The sequence below is a fragment of the Podarcis raffonei genome, chromosome 2 (genome assembly GCF_027172205.1).
Source record: "Podarcis raffonei isolate rPodRaf1 chromosome 2, rPodRaf1.pri, whole genome shotgun sequence".
Taxonomy (NCBI): domain Eukaryota; kingdom Metazoa; phylum Chordata; class Lepidosauria; order Squamata; family Lacertidae; genus Podarcis; species Podarcis raffonei.
Genome location: NC_070603.1, coordinates 39453742 through 39475607, shown reverse-complemented (window position 1 = coordinate 39475607; position 21866 = coordinate 39453742). Strand labels below are relative to the sequence as shown.

At 43.9% G+C, this 21866-nt stretch overlaps 1 protein-coding gene across 1 annotated transcript in view; it reads right to left on the bottom strand.

Annotated features, from left to right (window-relative positions):
• Nucleotides 1–21210, bottom strand: part of TBCD (tubulin folding cofactor D) — a 156424-nt gene extending 135214 nt beyond the window's left edge. Inside the window, exon 1 of the mRNA XM_053376121.1 lies at nt 21206–21210. The gene's annotated coding sequence lies outside the window, so the exon portion shown is untranslated. The remainder of the gene's footprint in view (nt 1–21205) is intronic.
• Nucleotides 21211–21866: the final 656 nt, after the last annotated feature.

Genomic DNA, 21866 nt, shown 5'->3' with positions numbered 1-21866 from the left:
TGCTCAGTTACTATTTGCACCGGGTGGGATTCACCTAATGAGTCTCGTAGGTGGAAGCCCTGCACAAAGGACTTCTGCTTGTGTAATGGGGCTTTCCTTCCTCCTCTCTCTGAGTGTACCCCTGCGCCCCCTTAAATTGACTCAGGAGGATTGGGATAACCCCCAGACCGGCACACTGGTGGAAGAAAGTGGGGGGGGGATTACTTCATTTGCACTGACAAAACAATCAGAAGAGTATGACAATGAATTCCTCCCACTGTCCCAGTATGTCCTGCATTGAACACTCCCTGTTAAACATAACCCCATTCAGCTGAAAGCCAGAATTGGACACCATTGTCCCTTCCATTCTGAATTCAGGAGAAGTGCACAGAGCTTATTTCTGTGAGTGAGCGCAGCAGTGGCTGATAGAGATGTTTTCAAACACACACTATATAGACCATTTTGTGATCCTGTCTCTTTTTCTGTTCTTTCAGGTGTGGCAGCTGTTTTGTGTTATGCTACACCACCAGCAGTTTTATGCCCCCATTGCATCCATTTTGTGACACTTGCCTCAAAATTCCAATGTGCCCACTTGCCCAACGAGACTGGTGATCCTGATGTTAGAGGATTCTATACTGGGTTAAATAGATCATAACAGCTTCGAATTACATTTATGTTTCACCCCCCCCCCTTCTCTTCCCCCAAACTGTATTTTGTGTTCCTTCCACAGCTGATGACTCCTGATCTCAATGGCTGCTATATGGTTGAGTTCGTAGTCTCACGTTGTTTGGAAATTGCTATGCTGACTGGATCATGAGGCAATCAGTGGTCAGAGGGGAGAGAAACATGTACAGATGCTCAACCTTTCAGTTGTTGTTTGATGTGGTCAACTCTGGTCTAATTTCCCCTTAATGTCTAATCTTGTGAGCTCATATAGATCAACTGAGGTAATGACTTCTAGCTTAGAGAGTAATTACAGAAGCATTTCCCCAGATGTTGTCCCAGGTCTAAAGAGAGAAATCTGAAACAAGCCACATCTGGTTTTGCCTGTACCGTAAACAAGAGTAATGCCTGGTTTGGTTAACTAATTGAATTTAAGAGATAGCATCAGGTATATCATGGAAAGAGATATAAAAGCAATATCCCTCTAGATAAGCCAAAAATACACAGGGATGCTGATTATCCCTGTGACTCCATCCACCATTACCCGACTGATGACACTGATACTGCAATAGGTTTGCTAATTCCGAAGCTCCTATACAACAATGCTTATCCAATATCCTCTATAGGTTAAGGTTTTATTGCAGAGCAGATTTAAAAGTAGATTAGATGAAAAACAGAACAATATGAAAAGATTAGGAGGTGCAGAGGGGGGAGCAAAAATTATTATGAACTTAGATGATTTGGAAAGAGAACTGGTCAGAACAGATGAAGAGAGGAAAGAATCCCTAGAGCAAGAATTGGAGGGCACTAATTGAGCCATGGAAGAGCAGAAAAGGGACAAAGAAATAAATACAGTTGAAGAAGATAATCTGAGAGGGCCCTGGATGTAGACAACCCTTTTGCCCCAAGATTGTGTGTGTCACGCAGGGAGAGTTCAGCAGCATGTAATTTATATAATTTTTTCCCTACATTTCCATCCCATCTTCCCACCCTAAAATAGCATCCTCGCACTAACCATCATCATAGAACAACAATTAATATAAAACAATAACTAGAAATACCGAAAGGCAAGAACGGCAGCCTTCAGTAAATTACATGTCAATAACATGTTTTCAGCTAGAACCTTGAGGTGCAAGAAAGGGAACCAGCTGAATCTTCCACATCAGAGAGTTCTACAGATAAGGTGCCACCACCGAGAAGCCCCTGTCCCACGTACTCACCACTTCACTTGGTAGTGGAATGTGGAGACCAAAATAAGCAAGCAAGTTCAACAGCTTTTAGGTATCCAGATCCTTAACTACGTAGGTCTCTAAAGGTCAGCATCAGCACTTTGAACTGGGCCTTAAAAGAGATCAGAAGCCAATTAATTTGGTATAGCGTTGATGTATTCCCAACTTTGATCTAGCATTTTGCACCAACTGGACACTTTTCAAATGCATCCTTGTTTTGGGCACATTAGAGTATTCTAGCCTGCATGGTAAGAGACCTAGCTAGACGAAGTGATTCTCAATGTATGTCTGCTAATGGAATGGCAGCCATGCACTGAACTCCCTTCTCTCTCCACCATATTCTCTTGTAGTAATTACCTGTGTCATGTCATGAGGACATCATTATACATCATGTTTGCCATCAACATCATTCACTACTGCTGCTGATGGAATACAGAACACTATGATGTCACAATGTGTGTAAATACTATTAATTATTGTGGAGGGGAGAAGACGGAGTTCGGCATATAACTGCCATTTTCAACATTGGGCCCACAATTATGTCTTATTTATTTTATTATATAATGCTTATTTATCAAAACATCTAAGCAGTTTACATAAAATATGAAATATGCATTAAAATTATTAATGAAATTATATATTTTTTAAGTTAGCCTAGTTTCCACACACCCCCAATATAAATAAAACCAGCAGCTTTCAAAATACACATTGTAAAAAAGTTTTCATAGTTGAAGATAGACTAAGAAATGCGGCGTGTTAACCGGGAGACTTGAAGTGACCATATGGTGGGAATACTGTGAGATTCAGCGTACATACCACCGCATGAGGCCTCACCTGACCTTTCTGAGCACTTACTTTCATACAAGCTTGCTGGGTAAGAGTTCACATTTGACATGTTCTAGGACTGGTGTTTGTAGTGCTGGGCCATTATGAGATTAGTGAAGTGGGAGTATAAAAATAGCATTAAGTAGAAGAAAGACATGTCACGTGGCCTCCTCTTTCCCTAGATGTGCTCCCATCACTCCTTAGAGTGATTTAGTGAGGGGGACGGGACGGTGTAGCTGCTTCCTCCTTTTTTTCTCATTTCCCAGTGCTAAGTCAGTGATGATGCCAGAGTGTTTACAATGGCTAAGTACTCTTGTGGAGTGATAATGCTGGGTACTAACGGGCTCTTTAATTTAGCTAAGGAAGATAACATGAGAACTAGCAGCTAGAAAGAAAGGCCCAGCAACTCCCAGATGGTGGACCAAAATTGTTAGGAGGCACTTTTTCTTGTTGTTTGGCCTTTCATAGCTGTTTTTCTAATAGATTGTCAAATACAGCTGAATAAGTTGTGCTATAATATTGAACTATCCATGTGCCTGAAATCTGGCTGGTTATGTGGTTTCCTTAAAAGGTAAAGGGACCCCTGACCATTAGGTCCAGTCACGGACGACTCTGGGGTTGCGGCGCTCATCTTGCCCCATTGGCCGAGGGAGCCGGTGTACAGCTTCCGGGTCATGTGGCCAGCATGACTAAGCCGCTTCTGGTGACCAGAGCAGTGCACGGAAATGCCGTTTATTTTCCCGCTGGAGCAGTACCTATTTATCTACTTGCACTATGATGTGCTTTCGAACTGCTAAGTTGGCAGGAGCAGGGACTGAACAATGGGAGCTCACCCCATCGCGGAGATTCAAACCGCCAACGTTCTGATCGGCAAGCCCTAGGCTCTGCGGTTTAACCCACAGCGCCACCTGCGCCCCATTGTGGTTTCCTTAGGAACTAATTAAAAACTCAATTTCCAAGCAATTTTTTGCCTTGTATGTTTATGAAGAAAACACATACAGCCCCCCCCCCCCCCGGTTTGGAAATTCAAAAGAATCTTTGTTTGGAAAGGGAGGGTTAGACCTTCTATTTCTTTTATGTTTTCCCATCTTTATTCTGGGATCCTCCCAGTACTGAAACATTACAACAAGGCCAGCAGATCTTACAGCTTGGATGTGATACACTCCCTAGCTACTGGTTGCAGAAGGCTACATGGTTTGATTAAAAGGATAGGGTTTGCATCTTCTGTACCATGAAAATAAATAAAAACATTATTTTAAAAGGATAGGATTTGTGAACCTCGTGGCATACCCTCTGCTGCTCCTCTCCCATAATTCAAGCACTGGGTTCCTTCTTCCTTGCCCCTTACCATACCATCCTTCTCTGTGTTAAATAAACATAATTCATGTATATTTTCATAACTTATTGAGAACATAGCATTTGGGGCTTTGTGGTATGTACACAGTTTGGATATTGTTATTATTTGTGCAGAGACTGGTCTATAACTCTACCTAAAGACAAGGACCAGTGGTCTTAAATACATAATCCAACATTCATATTTCAAATGCATTAGCTTCTTTCCCATGTCTGAAATTTCCGTTTCTGTTAAGTACCCAGTTCTACATCACTGCCATTCTTTGTAAATGGTATTCCCGTTAATCCAAATGTCTGATTATGTTTTGAATGTCCCACATGTCACTTGAATAAAGTAGCTCATTCTGTATAGGAACTGTTCTGCACTATTAGCTTGCAGCGCAATGTCTGCTTTTGCTTTGCTTCATAGTAATGTGAAAATGTGGAAAGGCTGAGAAAAATGGGTATGGTTACCCGATGTCTTGTCTTTACACAGCATATGCCCTCTGTTCTAACATGACAGGGCACTGAAAAGCAGAGCCAGCCATGTTGTACAATACACTTGTAAAAGCAGGTATAGAACAGGGGTCAGCAAACTTTTTCAGCAGGGGGCCGGTCCACTGTCCCTCAGACCTTGGGGTGGGGCCGGACTATATTTTGAAAAAATATATATGAACGAATTCCTATGCCCCACCAGTAACCCAGAGATGCATTTTAAATAGAAGCACACATTCTACTTATGTAAAAACACCAGGCAGGCCCCACAAATAACCCAGAGATGCATTTTAAATAAAAGGACACATTCTACTCTTGTAAAAACACACTGATTCCCGGACAGTCTGCGGGCCAGATTGAGAAGGCGATTGGACCGGATCCGGCCCCTGGACCTTAGTTTGCCTACCCATGGTATAGTGATATAGTTGGAAGACACACTGAGAGCCATCTAGTCCAACCCCACTGCTGTGTAAGAATCTCAACTTGCAATCTCCCATCCAATATTGAAACCACACTTTGCAAATGCACTAGCAGTTCTACTGCTGCACCACTAAGGGGAAAACTGATGCAAACACCACTCCTGACCCCCGTATGGAAACTGGCACAATATCCATTTCATCAGCTCATTGTCCTTCCATGTGGAACATGCAGTTTAGTTCTTTGCCGGTAAGCCATCTACAGTGCTGACCAGCTACCCTCCGATTCAAAGCCAATGTGAAGCATGTATATTTGCACTGTTGTAGATGTATTCCAATGTCTGGTCCACCACTGTGTACTATGTATATAACATGGATGTGTACATATTTATACACCCTTATCACACTGCACATTGTTTGTGCAGTGGTGGAAAGAGATTTGGAGGAGGACGTCCTACAGACAATGGATAATTAATGAAGCCACAGAAAGCTTCCTATCCACATTACATGACAGTATGAACGGCCACATATTATTTCTGATCTTTGCTGGAGTAGTGTGTGGTTGTCACTTGTGGTTCAAAAGAAGCCGCTGCTGAATTGCATTTTCTAGTCTATTTAAATGTGCATTATCATTTTAAAAAAACAAAACACCACCCAACACCTACTCTAGCCAGCCTTTGGCAATCCATGCTGAAATTCAGCATGAGTTTGGCCTTATTATTTTGTCTTCTTCTGGGCTCCCTGCTTTCAGAGAGCACTGCCTATTGTGCACACATGCACACACCTTTGCTACAGCGGTGTGTGCATTTTTGCCTGGAGTGAGCCTTTCTTATGAGACAAATGGACTTTGACATTTGTTAGCAAAAATGTGTCAGCTGTAAAGAATTACCCAAAGGTCTGTTTACACAGTATGTGGCAGGTCCGGCAAAGAAATATGTATTCTATGAAAACACAGAAAAGGCTAAAAGAAGGTTTCCTATCCAAGGGCTCCTATACTGTTTAGATCTCCTTTTCTATCTCAGATCTGCCCTGTCCTTGAACTTTCAGCCAATAGCATTAAGTATAATACAAGCTCTAATATGTCCACACATCAGCTTTTTTCAATGGGTGATACGAAAACCCTCTTCATAAAGGCTTGGAAATCTAATTTACACTGGAAGGAACTGTATGTTTTTCCCAGCATGGAGGAACAACATACAGCCATGTGCAACATATACTCTTGGTTGTGATAATATCTGATTATCTGGGCATCCGGGGAAGTGGTGGTTTGCTGCACGGTGCAGCCGTGGCTCAGTGTCAGGGCCTTTTCCTCCCCATGAGGCCAATTGGTGGTGCTGGGGCCTCCCCTGGCGGCCGCACAGTTTCGACGCCAAAGCCCGTTCAGATGGGCCAATCGGAAGGCAACTAGGGGGCAGGGTCATGGCAGCAGCTTGGCTTCAACCAGGTCCACTGAATATTATATTCAGGCCACATTTGGACTCCTTCTATACAGATCATTATGAGACTACCCACCCTCCCACTGTGTTTATTTGTGTTCTGCCCAAAGGTACAGTCACAGTTTGAGGACCATATTTGGGACCAGGGAGAAATTTTTATGCATTAAATTGGATCGTCACACTTGTTGTTTTTCTAGGGTCCACCCTCAATCCAGGGGTGATCCACCCTATTTGATCAACCAGCAGGCGGGTTGCTTGATCCTGGATACATACCCAATGCCTTCACCAAAACCTACTTACATCTGGAACCAATAAAGTTGTGGCCTGTTGCAACCCAACACCGATATCCAGTGTCTTATTTCTGTCCTTGGTTGGCCTCCCCACTGCTGTGCCTGGGCATGTGGAAGGATTTGCTCTAGGGTTTGAAAATCAACTTTTCTGTTTTTACATACATATTTTATGTGATATTATAGCATGCAAAATCCACGGCCCATTTGGTAAACTTAGGTAATAATGCCTACAGTGTAAGTACTCTTCAACGCTCACTCTGAAACAACATACGATTTTAGCTCTTAACATGCCTTCATTTTTCTAAAGAACAAAATACCCTGGTTGAGCTAATGGTTCTGCATGTCCTTGCACATCCATCCACAGCCTCTGCGTTTTCTGATCTTGGTCTTATATCTCTAATTGCAGTCTTCAGTGTAGCCATTGAGAGATGGGGGCATACAGGGACGGGGTCTCTGCTTTAGCTGAACGTCTAGACTTCTCCCTCCAGACACATTCTTTCAAATTTCCTCCCACTCTGGATTAGCCTGTGTTATCATTGGTACACTGGAGCCCTTTCAAGATTAATAAAAAACACAATGTAAAAAGTGCATTTTGTGTGCCTACGTGCCTGAGGGAAGCTTCACATGTTACACTTTCAGAAAGAATATGTTTCAGTTCAGTAGAAGAGGTACACTGCAGGTATAATGAACAACAAGCCGGAGTTGTACATTTATTTTGCCAAGTGTATTCTGCAGAAACATAGCTCTTCTGTAGTGTCTTTTTATGGTGTGTGTACATTCAAAGAATTGTGTTTGGCCACCACAACGCATTGCAGAGTGCATGTACACACCATGTGTATAAACATGCACTTGCTAAAACTGTGGAGCAGCTGCCCCTCCTAAAAAAAACCCAGACCTCTTCATGCTTCTTGAGCTGTCAATAAACAGGTTATCTAGAAACCATGTTAAGCAATACTACTAGCTAAGATCCTTTAACTATAAGTCTGTGAGGCCCTGCCATTTTCAGGACTAAAAGAACCTATTAACGTCCTAGGCAGCAAGATAAGGCTTGAGACTCTTCAAGTATTTTAGGACTTGATCTGTGCCATTTGTTTATTCCATTATATCACTGCCTCGGTGCCCATGCAACATACATCTCACCTGAGCTCTACAGAAAATATCACCAAGTCTTTCATGTTGAATAGAGCTAGTTTGAAATAGAGTGAAACATCAATGAACCACACGTTAAAAAATGATGCATGGAAAGACACTGTCAGCTGCCATTGCCCTTGATACTTCCATCACACTATGTTTATTGATTCAACTTGTTAATAAGGTAAGACGTGCGACCATGCAGCTAATGTTTATGCAGCTTTAAAATCATATACATTTTCCAAAGACTTCCAAGGATTGGCAGAATTTGGATAGAGCCTAGCCTGTAGGTTCAGAATAGCAAAGCACTAGGATCTAGTGCATAAGTCAGTCAGGTTTTGTGGAAAGAGTGTTGAACTAGGACCTAGGAGACCAGGGTGCAAATGTCCACTCAACCAAGAAGATCACTGGGTGACTTTGGGCTTGTCAGAGTCTCCCTCTAGTAGCAGGGTTGCTTTAAGGATAAAATGAGGAGGGGGAGAAGTGGGTAAGCCACCTTGAGTTCCTTGGATAAAAGGTAGGATATTAATATAATAGTAAATAAAAATAACAGTCTCCAGCAAGAAGCCTGCTAGTGCACATATATCTGCAGAGGCCTTTCCTGATGAAAAGCTGCAGAGTGCCATTCTTTTGCAGAAAATAGGCTTGAAAGAAACTTTCTGTGTAGCGATGTGGAAGAAGTAAGTAGGTGTGATTATAGTGTGTGTGTGGTGCCCATAACAGTTTATCTGGTTCGCAGATGTGCCTCACAAATCTGGGATCACCTTGAAACTGGTGCCAAAGTTTTGCAATCGTTTTGCGGCAAAAACCCTGTGTACTGCAGCACCCAAAAAACAGAGCAATAGCCACTCAAATCCAGGGGTCAAAGGGTAACCCCAAACTCAAAATTGTCCGATTCACTCCAAACTGGTGCCAAACATTGGCAAAAGTTTTGCAATGCGAAAACCCCACATTTTGCACCCCTGTACTCAAAACACTAATCCGTGTCATTGGGGAAATGAAAATCGCCTTTCACCTCATTTCCTGTTAGTGCTTTTCATGTGATGTTGAGTTATGTGTGGACAGTGGATGTGCAAATAGAATGAGCACCTATTGCATGGTGCCTATGGTGTCACCAGAACGGCACAACACAAGTCCCCTCTCTTCCATGGCCATGGCATTACAGAAAGTGTTTCTAGCTAATATTTTGTTTTATTTATTGCAAGGTCATATTGGCCACCTCTCCGAAAAACAACAGCAAATGGGAATAGAACTTAGGAGCTTTTCAATGGAAAGGAAAGGGGGCGACAGCAGGAAGGCAGTATGTATATAAATCCAATTAATAAAATGCTTTCTGTTCTGGGAAGTAGGGTTGTCTGTTTTATCAATTTGTGGTTGGTCATGAAACAACGGCAATATGCCAAAATAAGAAGTTTAAAATGCCATCTCTTTGGATGCTGACATATTCATTCATTGGTATTTTAATTTATTTATTGGAACTCCCTGTCTATGGACATTCAGTAGGCACCATAACTGTTCTCCTTCTGGAACCTGCTTAAAATGTTTTTGCTTAGGCAAGCCTATCCATATAGGTAGTAGTTACATGGGCTTGTTCTTGCATTCACTTTAATATGAGTAGGATACCTCATGTTTGGGGTTTTTTGGTGAGCTTTTGACCCTTGGGTTTGATTGGCCATTGCTCCGTTTCTGGGGCGCTGCAAAACACAGGATTTTTCCTGCAAAACGTTTGCCAAAGTTTGGTGCTGGTTTGGAGTGAATCGGACAATGGTGAATTTTTGGTGAGCTTTGGAACCCCAGGTTTGAGTGGCTGTTGCTCCATTTCTGGGGGGCTGCAAAACATGGGATTTCCGCTGCAAAATGCTGCAATTTTTTTACCAAAGTTTGGTGCCAGTTTGGAGTGAATTGGACAACATTGTGTTTTTGGCCATTACAGTGGTACCTTGGGTTAAGAACTTAATTCGTTCTGGAGGTCTGTTCTTAACCTGAAACTGTTCTTAGCCTGAGGTACCATTTTAGCTAATGGGGCCTCCTGCTGCTGCCGCGCCACCAGCATGCGATTTCTGTTCTCATCCTGAAGCAAAGTTCTTAATCCGAGGTACTATTTCTGGGTTAGCAGAGTATGTAACCTGAAGCGTCTGTAACCCGAGGTGCCACTGTAACTACAAACTTGGTTGCCACAAACTTGGGGCACCACAAAACACAGGGTTTTTGCTGCAAAACGACTGCAAAACTTTGGCACTGGTTTTGAGGAGACCCCAGATTTTGGGATTCATAGTTAATGAAGCCTCTGCGTGTTATCCCACACCTTGAGGTGTAAGGAGAGAGAGGAGATGTAGATTTTTCAATCAGACAGGTGACATAAAGACACAACACTTGCTTGGTACAAATCATAGCTTAGAAACAAAATCTGAAGTTTCTGCTTGCAGAATCTTGACACTGTAAGAATCATATGTAGCATGCAGGATTTGCCTTGCCTTGTTGCAAAATTTACAGGAGCCACAAGTTTTTCCCAGCAGGATTTTGATAGAAATCAGATGAGAAGACAGTCCGGCTCCACTTGGAACATGCTGTACAACTCACAGGGTGTATACCATCCCCTAGAGAAGACTTCCTACACTCCCAGGAAGAATGGCTTCCTTAGGAGTGTGTCTGCCTTCCGCTTGCATGTCTCTGAGGGGGAGAAGCCCCAACCAGGGGGCAAAAGACTTTGGAGCTGGCTTTCTCTCCTCACAGCAGCATCGGTCGTTCTGTCCCACTTTTGCCATGTTGACCAAAGCAAGCATTTGCTTCATTCTAGTGCTGGCAGGGAGCCTTGCATTCCCCAGTCTGAATCCCAACCAAGTCAGGGACGGCAAATCTAGAAATAGACATTTTTGTTTGTAAAGAAATATGCGAATCTCAAAATAACCTCCCAAAACTGGATGGAGAGACTGCGTTTGGATTCAGGGACAGCACCCTTCCAAGTCCGCAGAACAAACGGGATCAATCCCACCCACCCTCCTTTCTCGACCCTGACACTGTCGCTCACAGCGACAAGTGAGATTCCAGACAATTCCTCACGTAGGGCTCACCCTGGGAAAGATTCATGTCTCCAGTTACGCAGGGCTCTGAGAACACGCCCTGCTGCTTTTGCCAACGGGGAATCGAGAAATGAGTGGATTTGAACGCAGCATGATGCATGGGTGGAAAAGGGCAAGGCACATCTTGGCGTGTTGGGCTGACTGGGTGCAAAGCCAGAACAATGTGGGTCAGATAAACTCTCTGGGGCTGTGCTTAGCATAATCTCTGGTATGCAGACGTCCATCATAAGGGGAAAGCAGCAGTGCGCTGATCTCACAAATGGCTTTTTCTGTCATTAGATTTCACAGGACAGGTTTCCCATATGGCAATTACAACTATTACCTGATAGCTGTGGTGTGCTGATACTGCTATCACAGGCATGGCTCTCTTATCATGCCAGAGAGGTGAGACAAGCCAGGAATTTTAAAATTGCTGAACTGAGAGGGGGGTGGGAAACTGGGACTATCCCTGATAATCAGGATACCAGGAAATGGAGCCAGGAACCCATCAGAGTTAGGTGTCATAAAACTATCCACCCTTTCCAGCATTTCCTCCTTTTCTCGGTGCCCCCCCCTTATAGAAAGGGCAGGATACACACACATACAAAGATAGAAGCAGCTTCTTAGGAGAAATTGCCATTATCTAGTTGCTATTATGAGACTTTTATTCTATGTCCAAAGTCTCTATTGGGATATTTAATGGATTCCACATTTTTCTGCAGACTGCTGAACACAAGGGAGCCACATAAGCTGAGTGTCTGTGCATCTGTGGAATAGAGGAGACTGACTGCTATGCAAAAGTTCTCTTCCAGACAATCGGTTCTGTCTCCTTATCCTTGGAAGGGCTGTAGTTCATGGCTCAGCATCTGTTTTGCATGCAGAAAGTCCTAGATTCAATACCCAGCATTGCTGAAATCCTATAACTTTTCATTCCACAAATGTTCCAGGGCTGGTGGTAGTTTGTCCCACTTTTCTTGCACTGTTGCACAAGAGTGCCCTTCCAGGCAGCAATAATGCGGCAGCATTAGGGAAGCATCACAGAACAGGTAATATAGTGGAATGATGTGTGGACAGTCCAGTGTAAATCCAGCAATAAATAACATGTTGCAGAATACACTCGCAGAAACCAAACACACACCAATCGGGGGGGGGGGGGGATAAGAGGAGCATTACTTCTAGGCAGGATTGTCTCCCAACACCTCCCTTTTTATAAACCCAGCACTGTCTATGGGTGTAATAAGAGGGATGTGATCATCAATTTCCATCTATTAACCGCCAAGTACAATTTATTAGTGCTTCATCCTGGTTAGTGCATTAATACAGCCTGCAGAAACCTTACATGGGGAATGCATCAGTTTTATACCAGTTTAGCTCTCCTGATTTCCCCCAAAGAATCCTGAGAACTGTAGATGGGGGCAGTATTCAGAAAACTGTATAAGATCCCTTAGCCTTCTCCCTCACAGAACTACAACTCCCAGAGTTATCAGGGAAGAAGGGTCAGCAGTTAAACCAGCTGAAGACTGCAGGTTAATGCTCTGTCTCAATCCTGATCTTCCCACTCCCTCTTTCTCTCTATGTTTAGTTTGCCTGGATGGTTGAAGCTTCCTCAAGGTGGCAGCATATACTATCTGTTGGTTTAAAACTGTTCACATCTGACAGCTCTGATACTCTTCAGCTTCTCTTGGCCTAGCCACAATGCACCTGCACTGACAGTTCGGATCTGTGCACTGAGAAAGGGAGGGCGCAAAAGGGCAGTGATTGCTACACAGGGAGGGGACCACACCGCAGGAGTTTTGTGAGAGACTCTTATGAAGGGGATCCCTGGACTGTAAATAGTTTTAAAGAGAAAGGATTCCTTAAGCATTGGGTTTATTAAGCATTCTTGCGCTGAGATTCTGAGGGCCAACCCAAACATTCCTTGTGTTTATGGCAAGCCTGCTTGTTTTCAATCTGGGCTGAAATAGACTTGTGGTCGTGTTAGCTGTTCCTCTGGAGCACTGTCCACACTTTTTGCCACCATTGCAAACTTTTTCTACGTGAGTTCAGCAGCAGACTTATGCTGCTTATCGTAGATGGAAGTATACTCATATGCACAGTTGGCCACAAACTACCACTTAAGTAATGCCCAGGGAGATTGCACTGAAACTAAGCATTTAGCCACCCCCACCCCCCACATATAGGCATAATCAAATAGTGCTTTCCAACTTCCAACATGTTCAGGGCAAATGCCTGCAGTGGAGACTCTTCTGTATTCATCAGCTCATCACATGATCTAGAACCCTGCACAATCATGGTACAAGATCACATCAGCACCCTGCACAGCAAGAGGGCTGAGGGTTAAAGCCAAGCCCGCCAATAGCCCCTCAGGATTCACATTCCCCCTTTACCGAAGTAACAATTCAATACAGCATTGATGTTTCAGAAATGCAAGTCCAAAATATCCCTCTTAGGTGCACAAAAGTCAGAGTTCTTTAGATCCTAGCTAAAACTTTCAGCAGTTTTCAAAAGAAAAAAAGAAACAAAAAGGCTGCTGTCTTGCCTTCATTATTTCTTACGGTTCAGTAGCAAAGCAGAGTCCAAATTTCTGGCTCTCTAGCTGCCACCACCTGAGCATTTAACTCGTTTAATTCACCAGATCCCATATCTTCCCCAAAAGCTAGTTATGTCTTAAGAAATGTTTGCATAGGTCTTCGTCATTCCTATTACCCAGCAACAGCTTCTATGAAATAAATAAGATTATGCAGCGGTTAGGGGCAAAATCAATGTTGGAAGCTGTGACTTACTCTGCTGATTTCCAACTGAGCAGGGAATGCTTTCCTGATATGTGGAGAAAACTTCTGCCTCCTCAACACCTCTGTGCTGGGCTGCTTTTACTGATGCAGGGTCAAGGCCAGCAAGCAAGGTGGTAGCCTAATAGGTCATCATGATGGGCATTGCTGTTTTCCTCTCCAGAATGCAGTCTTGTAAGTGAAGCTGGGACAGCAAAAGGATAGGTATGTGCTGGTGACCCAGGTTCATTATGGATAGCAAGGGCCCCATGAATTATAGGGTGTTCTCTGTGCATATCAGAAGTCCTGTATCCTATAGGGGGTATCTTGCAGTGGATGATGGGCACCATCCCGATGGCACAACACTACTCAGCTAGACCCCATTTCTCCTTCTCTACTCATTCTCCTTCTCTACTCATTGTTTAATAAGCCTGCTAGTTCTGTTGGCTTCTGGTCTGCTTCAGTATGCAGTCCTGGTGCAAATGCAAAATTTATATCATGTATAATGTAAAAAAGGGGTGGTTAAACTGTGGCCCTCCAAAGGCTCTTGGACTCCAACTTAGGGTTGCCACATTTCAAGAAGTAAAAATCCAGACACAGAAATTTCTGCCAATATTTTTTTTTTTAACCCTCTGGAGATATGCCCCTTCAATTCCTTTCCCTTAGAAGATGAATTATGAAGACTTCATGTTCTTGGGCATAGCAGACACCGCCCTGTCTGCATCGAATACAGCATTTACTAATTTGGGAATCCCACCCTTTCTCTCCCCTATGTTTTTGCAAATAGCACTCTAGGATTCAAAGCTATTCATAAAGCTGGCTTTTGCCTTTCCCTCTTCTACATAGCTCAGTCAGTAGAGCATGAGACTTTTACCTCAGGTCCGTGGGTTCAAGCCCCACATTGGGCAAAAGATTCCTGCATTGCAGGGGGTTGGACTAGATGACCCTCACTGTCCTTTCCAACTCTATGATTCCTCCCAACCCTACAGCAGCTCCCTAAAACACCGCCTATGATCTTCCACACAGCAACTGCATCCCCAAATCTAATTTAATTGAATACAGAATGTTTCCACAAGGATCTCTCAATAATGTGAGTTGTAGGAACAGCAACTGAAGAACCCTGGTGTCCATGGCACAGGGCTAGAGAGCCAGTGTGGTGTAGTGGTTAAGAGCGGTAGTCACGTAATCTGGGGAACCGGGTTCGCGTCTCCGCTCCTCCACATGCAGCTGCTGGGTGACCTTGGCCCAGTCACACTTCTTTGAAGTCTCTCAGCCCCACTCACCTCACAGAGTGTTTATTTTGGGGAAGGAAGGGAAAGGAGATTGTTAGCCGCTTTGAGACTCCTGAAGGGGAGTGAAAGGCGGGATATCAAATCCAAACTCTTCTTCTCTTCTTCTTCTAGGAAAGCGTATGTGCTCCGACCAGCTGTTTTGGGGGATGCACCTCTGAAATCTTCCTACTGGGCCCTCCATTCTGGTTCTATGTGATACACTGAAGCATAGGAAACTGCTGCCTGCCAAGTAAAACCACTGCTACACCTAACTCAACATTGCCAGTTGCACTTCAGGGGCCCCTTCCAACCCTACCTGGAGATTTTGGGAACTGAATTTGGGACTCGCTGCATATGAAGTAGGTGCTCTATCACCAAGCCTTACGGAGAATGGTTGAAGGACCTGAGTATGTTTAACTGAGAGGAGATATGATAGCCATCATCAAATATCTCAAGGGTTTTCACATGGAGCAAGCTTGTTTTCTCCTGCTCTGGAAGCAGTGGCGGAGCTTCATGCTCTGGCACCGGGGGACAAGAGAGCAGGCGGGGCGGGGCTGGCACACGTCCTGCAGGGGCGTGGCCCCCAGCACGGGGGGGGCAGCCGTGATGGCACCCCACTGGGATCACGCTGCCAGGGGCGGTGCGCTTCCCCCGCACTCCTCTTCCTCCGCCAGTGTCTGGAAGGTAGGACTTGAACCAGTGGCTTCAAGCTACAAGAAAAGGGAATTCCAACTAAACATCAGGAAGAACTTTCTAACAGAGATATCTGACAGCGGAACAAACTCCCTTGGGAGGTTGCGGACTCTCCTTCCTTGGAGGTTTTAAGCAAGAGGTTGAATGGCCATCTGTCATGAATGCTTTAGTTGAGATTCCTGCATTGCAGGGGGGTTGGACTAGATGGCACTAGGGGTCCCTTCCGACTCTACAATCCTATGATTCTATGAGCTACTTGTCCCTCAAACGAAACACCCTTCCTTTTCTGCTCTTTGGCAATTTGTACAAGTTGCTCTTATCCCAAACACAGAGCTTTCCAGTCACTACTCTATTTACTGTAATTTTAGCTCAGACACAACCAAAGACTCCCACCCTGTCTGGAAGCCTCTGTGAAGGGAAAAAAATAAAATAAAATAAAACAAGACTAAACTATTTTAGTCTGCTTTTCCCTTTTCCTCAGACTTGGGTGTTTTCCCAAGTGGCTAACTCTCTGGAGCCATGAGAAGGGTGAACCTGTCTTCTTGTATGCTACAGACTCAAACATGGCAGATATGTTAACTTTCAAGTGGGCAAACTTCCCTATGATAAGCTAGCTTGGCATTACAACTGATTGCTCAAAGAGAGGGGGGTGCTATCTTTTTTATTATTTTAAATATGGTGACAGTATGGCCTGCTGGAAATACCTGCTGGAATATACCATCTCTCTGCCTTATTCTACAGGGCAACCTTTGGAGTTGTGGCATCTACTTTGCTTTTCATTAGAACCCTAAAGTCTTCCCACCAGAGCCAAGTACCCATAGCCTGGTAGGGTTGCCATATTTTGAAAAGCAAAAAAGAGGACACCTTTGCCCACTTCCACTTTTAACTATGGATTGCTATGATTACTCTGCCTATGAAAAAGAGGACGTGTCCTGGAAAAAGAGGACATATGGCAACCGTAAAGCAAGGTGCCTCTGACCACATGCTCAGCCCAGGAATTTGTTTTCAGTACCAGAACTGAGAAGCAAGCTTATTGCTTTGGGTTTTATGGGGGGTGGGGAAGGGACATATTAATTGGTGTAGGATGAAACAGAAAGTTTCTTTTCAGGCATCTGTAAAGCTGCATCCTGGAACAGGAAGTCACTACTTATCTAAAATAGCTGGCGTTCCTGGAACTGAAATGCACCCAGGGAAGAAATGGCTGGTTTGGCTGTCTGAGTGGTTTGTTTATACAGTGGTACCTCGGATTACATACACTTCAGGTTACATACGCTTCAGGTTACATACTCTGCTAATCCAGAAATAGTACCTCAGGTTAAGAACTTTGCTTCAGGATGAGAACAGAGATCGTGCTCCGGCGGCACGGCAGCAGCAGGAGACCCCATTAGCTAAAGTGGTGCTTCAGGTTAAGAACAGTTTCAGGTTAAGTACGGACCTCCGGAACAAATTAAGTACTTAACCCGAGGTACCACTGTATCCTTTTAAGCATAATGCATTACTGAATGGTTTAATCAAGGGAACCTGAGCACTATTTTGGGGAGGTAGGGGTGTTAATTACTTGCACTCTGCTTTTTAAAGACCCCTTCCCCAAAGTAGCAAAGGTATCATGGTAATATTACAAAAGTTGGACCCACACACACTGCCGAGTGGTGGCAAATCAGGTCCTCCCTTAAAGAGGGCACGTATTGTGGTGAGACCTGGAAAACTGACACCCTGTGTTGTGGGTGGGTACGTTTGGACAGCCACAACACTTGATTGGTAGGTCCCTTGAAGCTGGGTGCAGTCTGGCCAATGGGACGCAGTCCAAACGGTTCGAGGGACCTATTTATGCCCATGCACGTGACCCAGAGCTTCCCCTTTTGGCATGTGCCTTTGGAACACCTGCCCACCTCTCCCTACTTTTAGGGCTTTGCGCTTGACCTTGCTATGTCATTGTGTGCTGTCTGTCATTGGGAAAGGGGCACAGCAGGAATTTTTCCCACATGGCTGATTGGCTGTTGCTATTTGGGTCTCGCCAGCCGCATAGCAAATCATCATAACTTGTAAGGTTGCGGATAGGCTCTGGTTCAGGTGATAGGGATGGGAGAACGCTCTCGCCATCCCTATGTGAAGGGTATTCCATTAAAGGAATCCAGGGACTCGATGGTTTGGTCAACCCCTGAGAGAGGGTTGTGCCCGTGCCTGAATCCAGGGGGACATTTGGGTGGTGGAGTTAGCCCATTCCCGGCTTTCTGCTTATCCAGGTGTTCACCCTTGGCTGACCTATGCTGGAACCCTGGGTCACTGCTACCTGCATGGCAGGGAGCTAGTCGAACCAGAGCCTATGCAACCAGTCACTTTCTGTAATCAATAAAGTTGTGGCCTAAATTCTGCCAAAAACCAAAACCAAAATTTGAGTCATGTGTGAATTTATTTAGAGGGGAGGTTTCTAGGTCTGAACACGCAAATAACATCCATGGCATTTTGGAGAGTAACGTAAGCAAGAAGGAAGATCTTTGCTTCAAGGATAAATTTTGACAAGGATGGAAGGAATAGGATGATGTAACATGAGATGAATGCGAGAGAATGCAGGCACGTTATACTTGGGTTGTAATCATATACTGTACACAATTACTGTAGAACTTGTTGGGGCTTACTTACTACATATGTGTGCTAATAGAGGGAGATTCATTTCCTAATAAATGTGTACATTTTGCCAAACAAGACAAGCTGAGGTTTGTCTGCCTAGATATGTACTATACTGAAACTTGCTTAAAAAGAAAATTAAAAAACCTGGTAAAAATTTTGTTGAGCTTTCTTTTTGTTTAATAAAAGAGAAACAATAAAGATAAAGCTGAGTATGTGAGTCACTTGTCTCTTGCTACCAGAGGAGGTGAAGGTTGCAGCTTGTTCCTCTTCATGCAGCCGAAAGAAAGACTGCTTTCCTACTAAGATATTTGCAGATTAAAAGGCAAAAGGATCAGTTTTTGGAATACTCCACTGATGTTGCAAACCCCCTTGTTAATAGACATGTCTTGCTTTGTTACCTCATTTTAATTAATCATAAAACAACGACAGCTGCCAAATATGGAGTCTGGACCCAGGCCTGCAACTGAGTTGAAACCCTTAAAATATACTATTTATGGTACTTGAGGTTTAAAGCTTCAATTTCTTGTATAAACCTTGCCTTTCCTAAGAATTATGCCATGTGTGTATAAGCAGATTTATCTTGACTTCCAGAGGTGCTCCAGCCCTCCTACAAGCAGAATTCACATTTGTATATGTTTTGAAAAAGCAATGAGGTGGCTATGTTGCTTTTTCATACAAATGGTCCTTTGCTGTCACACTGAGAAAAACAGGTTTCCTAATAATGTATATAAGGCAGGGCTTGCTTCTGACTGTATGTGCCCCACATAGTTGTATTGGCCTTTTCTTACACTTTTATTTATAGAGCTGGTGTGGCAAAAGGCCATAGGAAAAGTAGATTCCTCATGAGGTGCTGACAATGAGACCATGTCCTCTACCATAATGTCCATCTGTCCATTCAATAGCTGGTGCAGCATAGATATGTAGAGGCATTTCTTCTACACATGCATGCATGCACACACACGAAAGCTTATACCAAGAACAAACTTAGTTGGTCTCTAAGGTGCTACTGGACAATGTTTTTATTTTTATTTCGACTGCATCAGACCAACACGGCTACCTACCTGAATGGATAACTACAGTTAGCAAAGATGATTGTGCAAATATAAAGCTAACCAGTTAGCTCAGAAAAAGGGAGTGGGAATCCTCACATGAAAGGAGAGGAGGAATGGAGGGTTGATGAGGACGGTACACTCCCATTTGGCTACACTATGTTTGCAGGTGGACTATGTTTCAGCAATAGGTCTTGCTGCTGATCGTAGGCCAGAAGAAGGCTGAACAATTGCTGCAGGAAGGAAAGGCAAGCATGTCTTAATGTGTACAGCCAGGGCCTTTATTTCAGCTGGAACTTGGCAGAACACAGTTCCAGCTCCTCTCAGGTGGGCACCATTGCCATTGTAAGAGAACAAGGTGGGCATTCTTAGTGAGCTCCAGCACCTCTTTTTCTAGAAAAAAAGCACTTTGTACAGACTGTGTGTAGCAGGCTGAGGCCACATGCAAATTTTAAAATATCAGATAATCACAACTAATTGCTACAGTCTAGGATTTCTCAAACTCTTTAGCCGCAGAGCCCTCTTGAGAGGGATGAAGCTTATTGAGGCCTACCTCTTACAAAATGGCAGCATCTAGAGGTTTGCCACAGTAATTATTTGCCACAGAAATCTCCTTGGGGCCACACATTCTGTGGTTAAAGTTTCTTTAAGTTCCCAACTTTAAGCATATTTTGCTAATCCAGAGGGTTTTTTAAAAAATAAAATAAAAAATTGCATTACACACACCTCAAAGTGTGTGTGTGTGTGTGTGTGTGTGTGTGTGTATATATATATATATTCTGGTCATTTCTTCTTCCTTTCTTCCTTCATATTTAGTTTGTATCCTATTCCTCCCTCTTCTTTAACTTTCACTTTTTAATTCCTTTCCCCCGTCCCCTTTACATTCATTTTACCACATTTCAGCAGCTTCCTTCTCAATTCTAGTTTGCTGTTGTTTAAATATTCACATTTAACTTATTTCCTTCAACTGCCAGCCCTTTCTCCTCAGGGAAGTCCCACCCTAGAACATCTTCTAAGCTCCACTTCTGTTCTTCCATCCCTATATGGGCCATGGACACACACACACACACACACACACACACACTCTCTCCAGTTCTACAGAAGAGGCTTCTTGGCCTAATAGGAGACTGCTTGTGACAGGAGAAGGTTTGGGGTGTGTGTGAGAGAGAAAGAGCACCTGGGTGTGTGAAGCAGAGGAGTCAGAAGATGCTGCAACACCAGGAAGGAAGCAAAACAGAAAGTCCTGGCTCCACCTAACTTTAGACTAATGACAGTGCCACCTAGGGATTAATAAATCATAGCACAGTATTTTCCTCACAGGGCCATTTTGTGTTATGGGCCTAAACAAAGAATCTCTCTCTCTCACACAAACACCCACCCACATGCTTCCAGCCTTTGAATGGGAGCAGAAGTGCCTGGGCCTCTGATTTATCACAGATTACATATTGAGTTCGCCCCCTACATTTCCCTGAGGCTCTTCTGAAAACTCTCATCTATTGATCCTGAAGTACCTCACTAGGCCCAGGGCTTTTTTTGAGCCGGAATTCAGTTCCGACGCCTCTCAGGTGGCTCCATTGCCATTATAAGAGAACGAGGGAGGCGTTCATGGTGAGTTCCGGCACCTCTTTTTTAAGAAACATAACACTAATGAGACCTTTCAGGAATATTTCAGCTAAAAGACAGTTTTGCAAACTAAGGAGCCTCAGTTGTTCGCTGGGGCAGCTGGATTCTCTGACGAAATCAGTTGTGACTTTTTTTGACAGCTATGCAGCTGAGACACTGACAGTCACAGGAGCCCTGAGGGAAAAAGTTGGCAAATCAAGTAGTCAGGAGGGAGCCAAACAAGGTTTCCTTTCTGTGTCTCTAGCTGACCATGCCTCAGTTTCCCCATAGCCTCCTTTCCCTGAGGCTTTTCACTCCTAACAACCTTCCACTAACAACTGTCTCTTTCGCCTCAGCCACCATGTCCTTTTGTGACATCACAGGCCATTCTCAGCCGATAGCAACAGCTAGGAGAAGCATCAGCATAACTTCCCCAGACTTGACAATTGTGGGGCACCTTAACATCAATTTATTCATTTATTACTTACTTCTCGCCCAGGCAACACCTCATGAGTACTGATACCAGGCAAGAGAGTATAACATAATGTTCAGGTGTTTGATCTTCCATTATCTGTCTTTGGAGAAAAAGATAGCATGCACACTATAGCTAGATGCATTTAGAAAGCCATTTTGTTCAGAAATATAAGCAGACTTGCTTAAGTGTGGCAGTTCTCTTCATGGCTTTCACAACTGTTCTTGAAAAAACCTAACCAACGTCAGACATCCCTCAAGGGGAAAAAAACCCAAGACAAGGAGAGGGATGGCTACCACCCAACAGCATCCCCCAGGCACCACCACTGGCTTCAGTGTGCCAACTTCCGTTGGTTTAATCTATTCATGAATACCCACCAGTTTCCTTTCACATATCACATTGATGTACATACACATATTTGTCTCAACCATTCACCCTCCAAACCACCTATTCTCATACATAAACATACATCAGCCAGCATCCATGAAGAATGCCAGTGGACACATTTGTACCTGGCTTCAACCCACA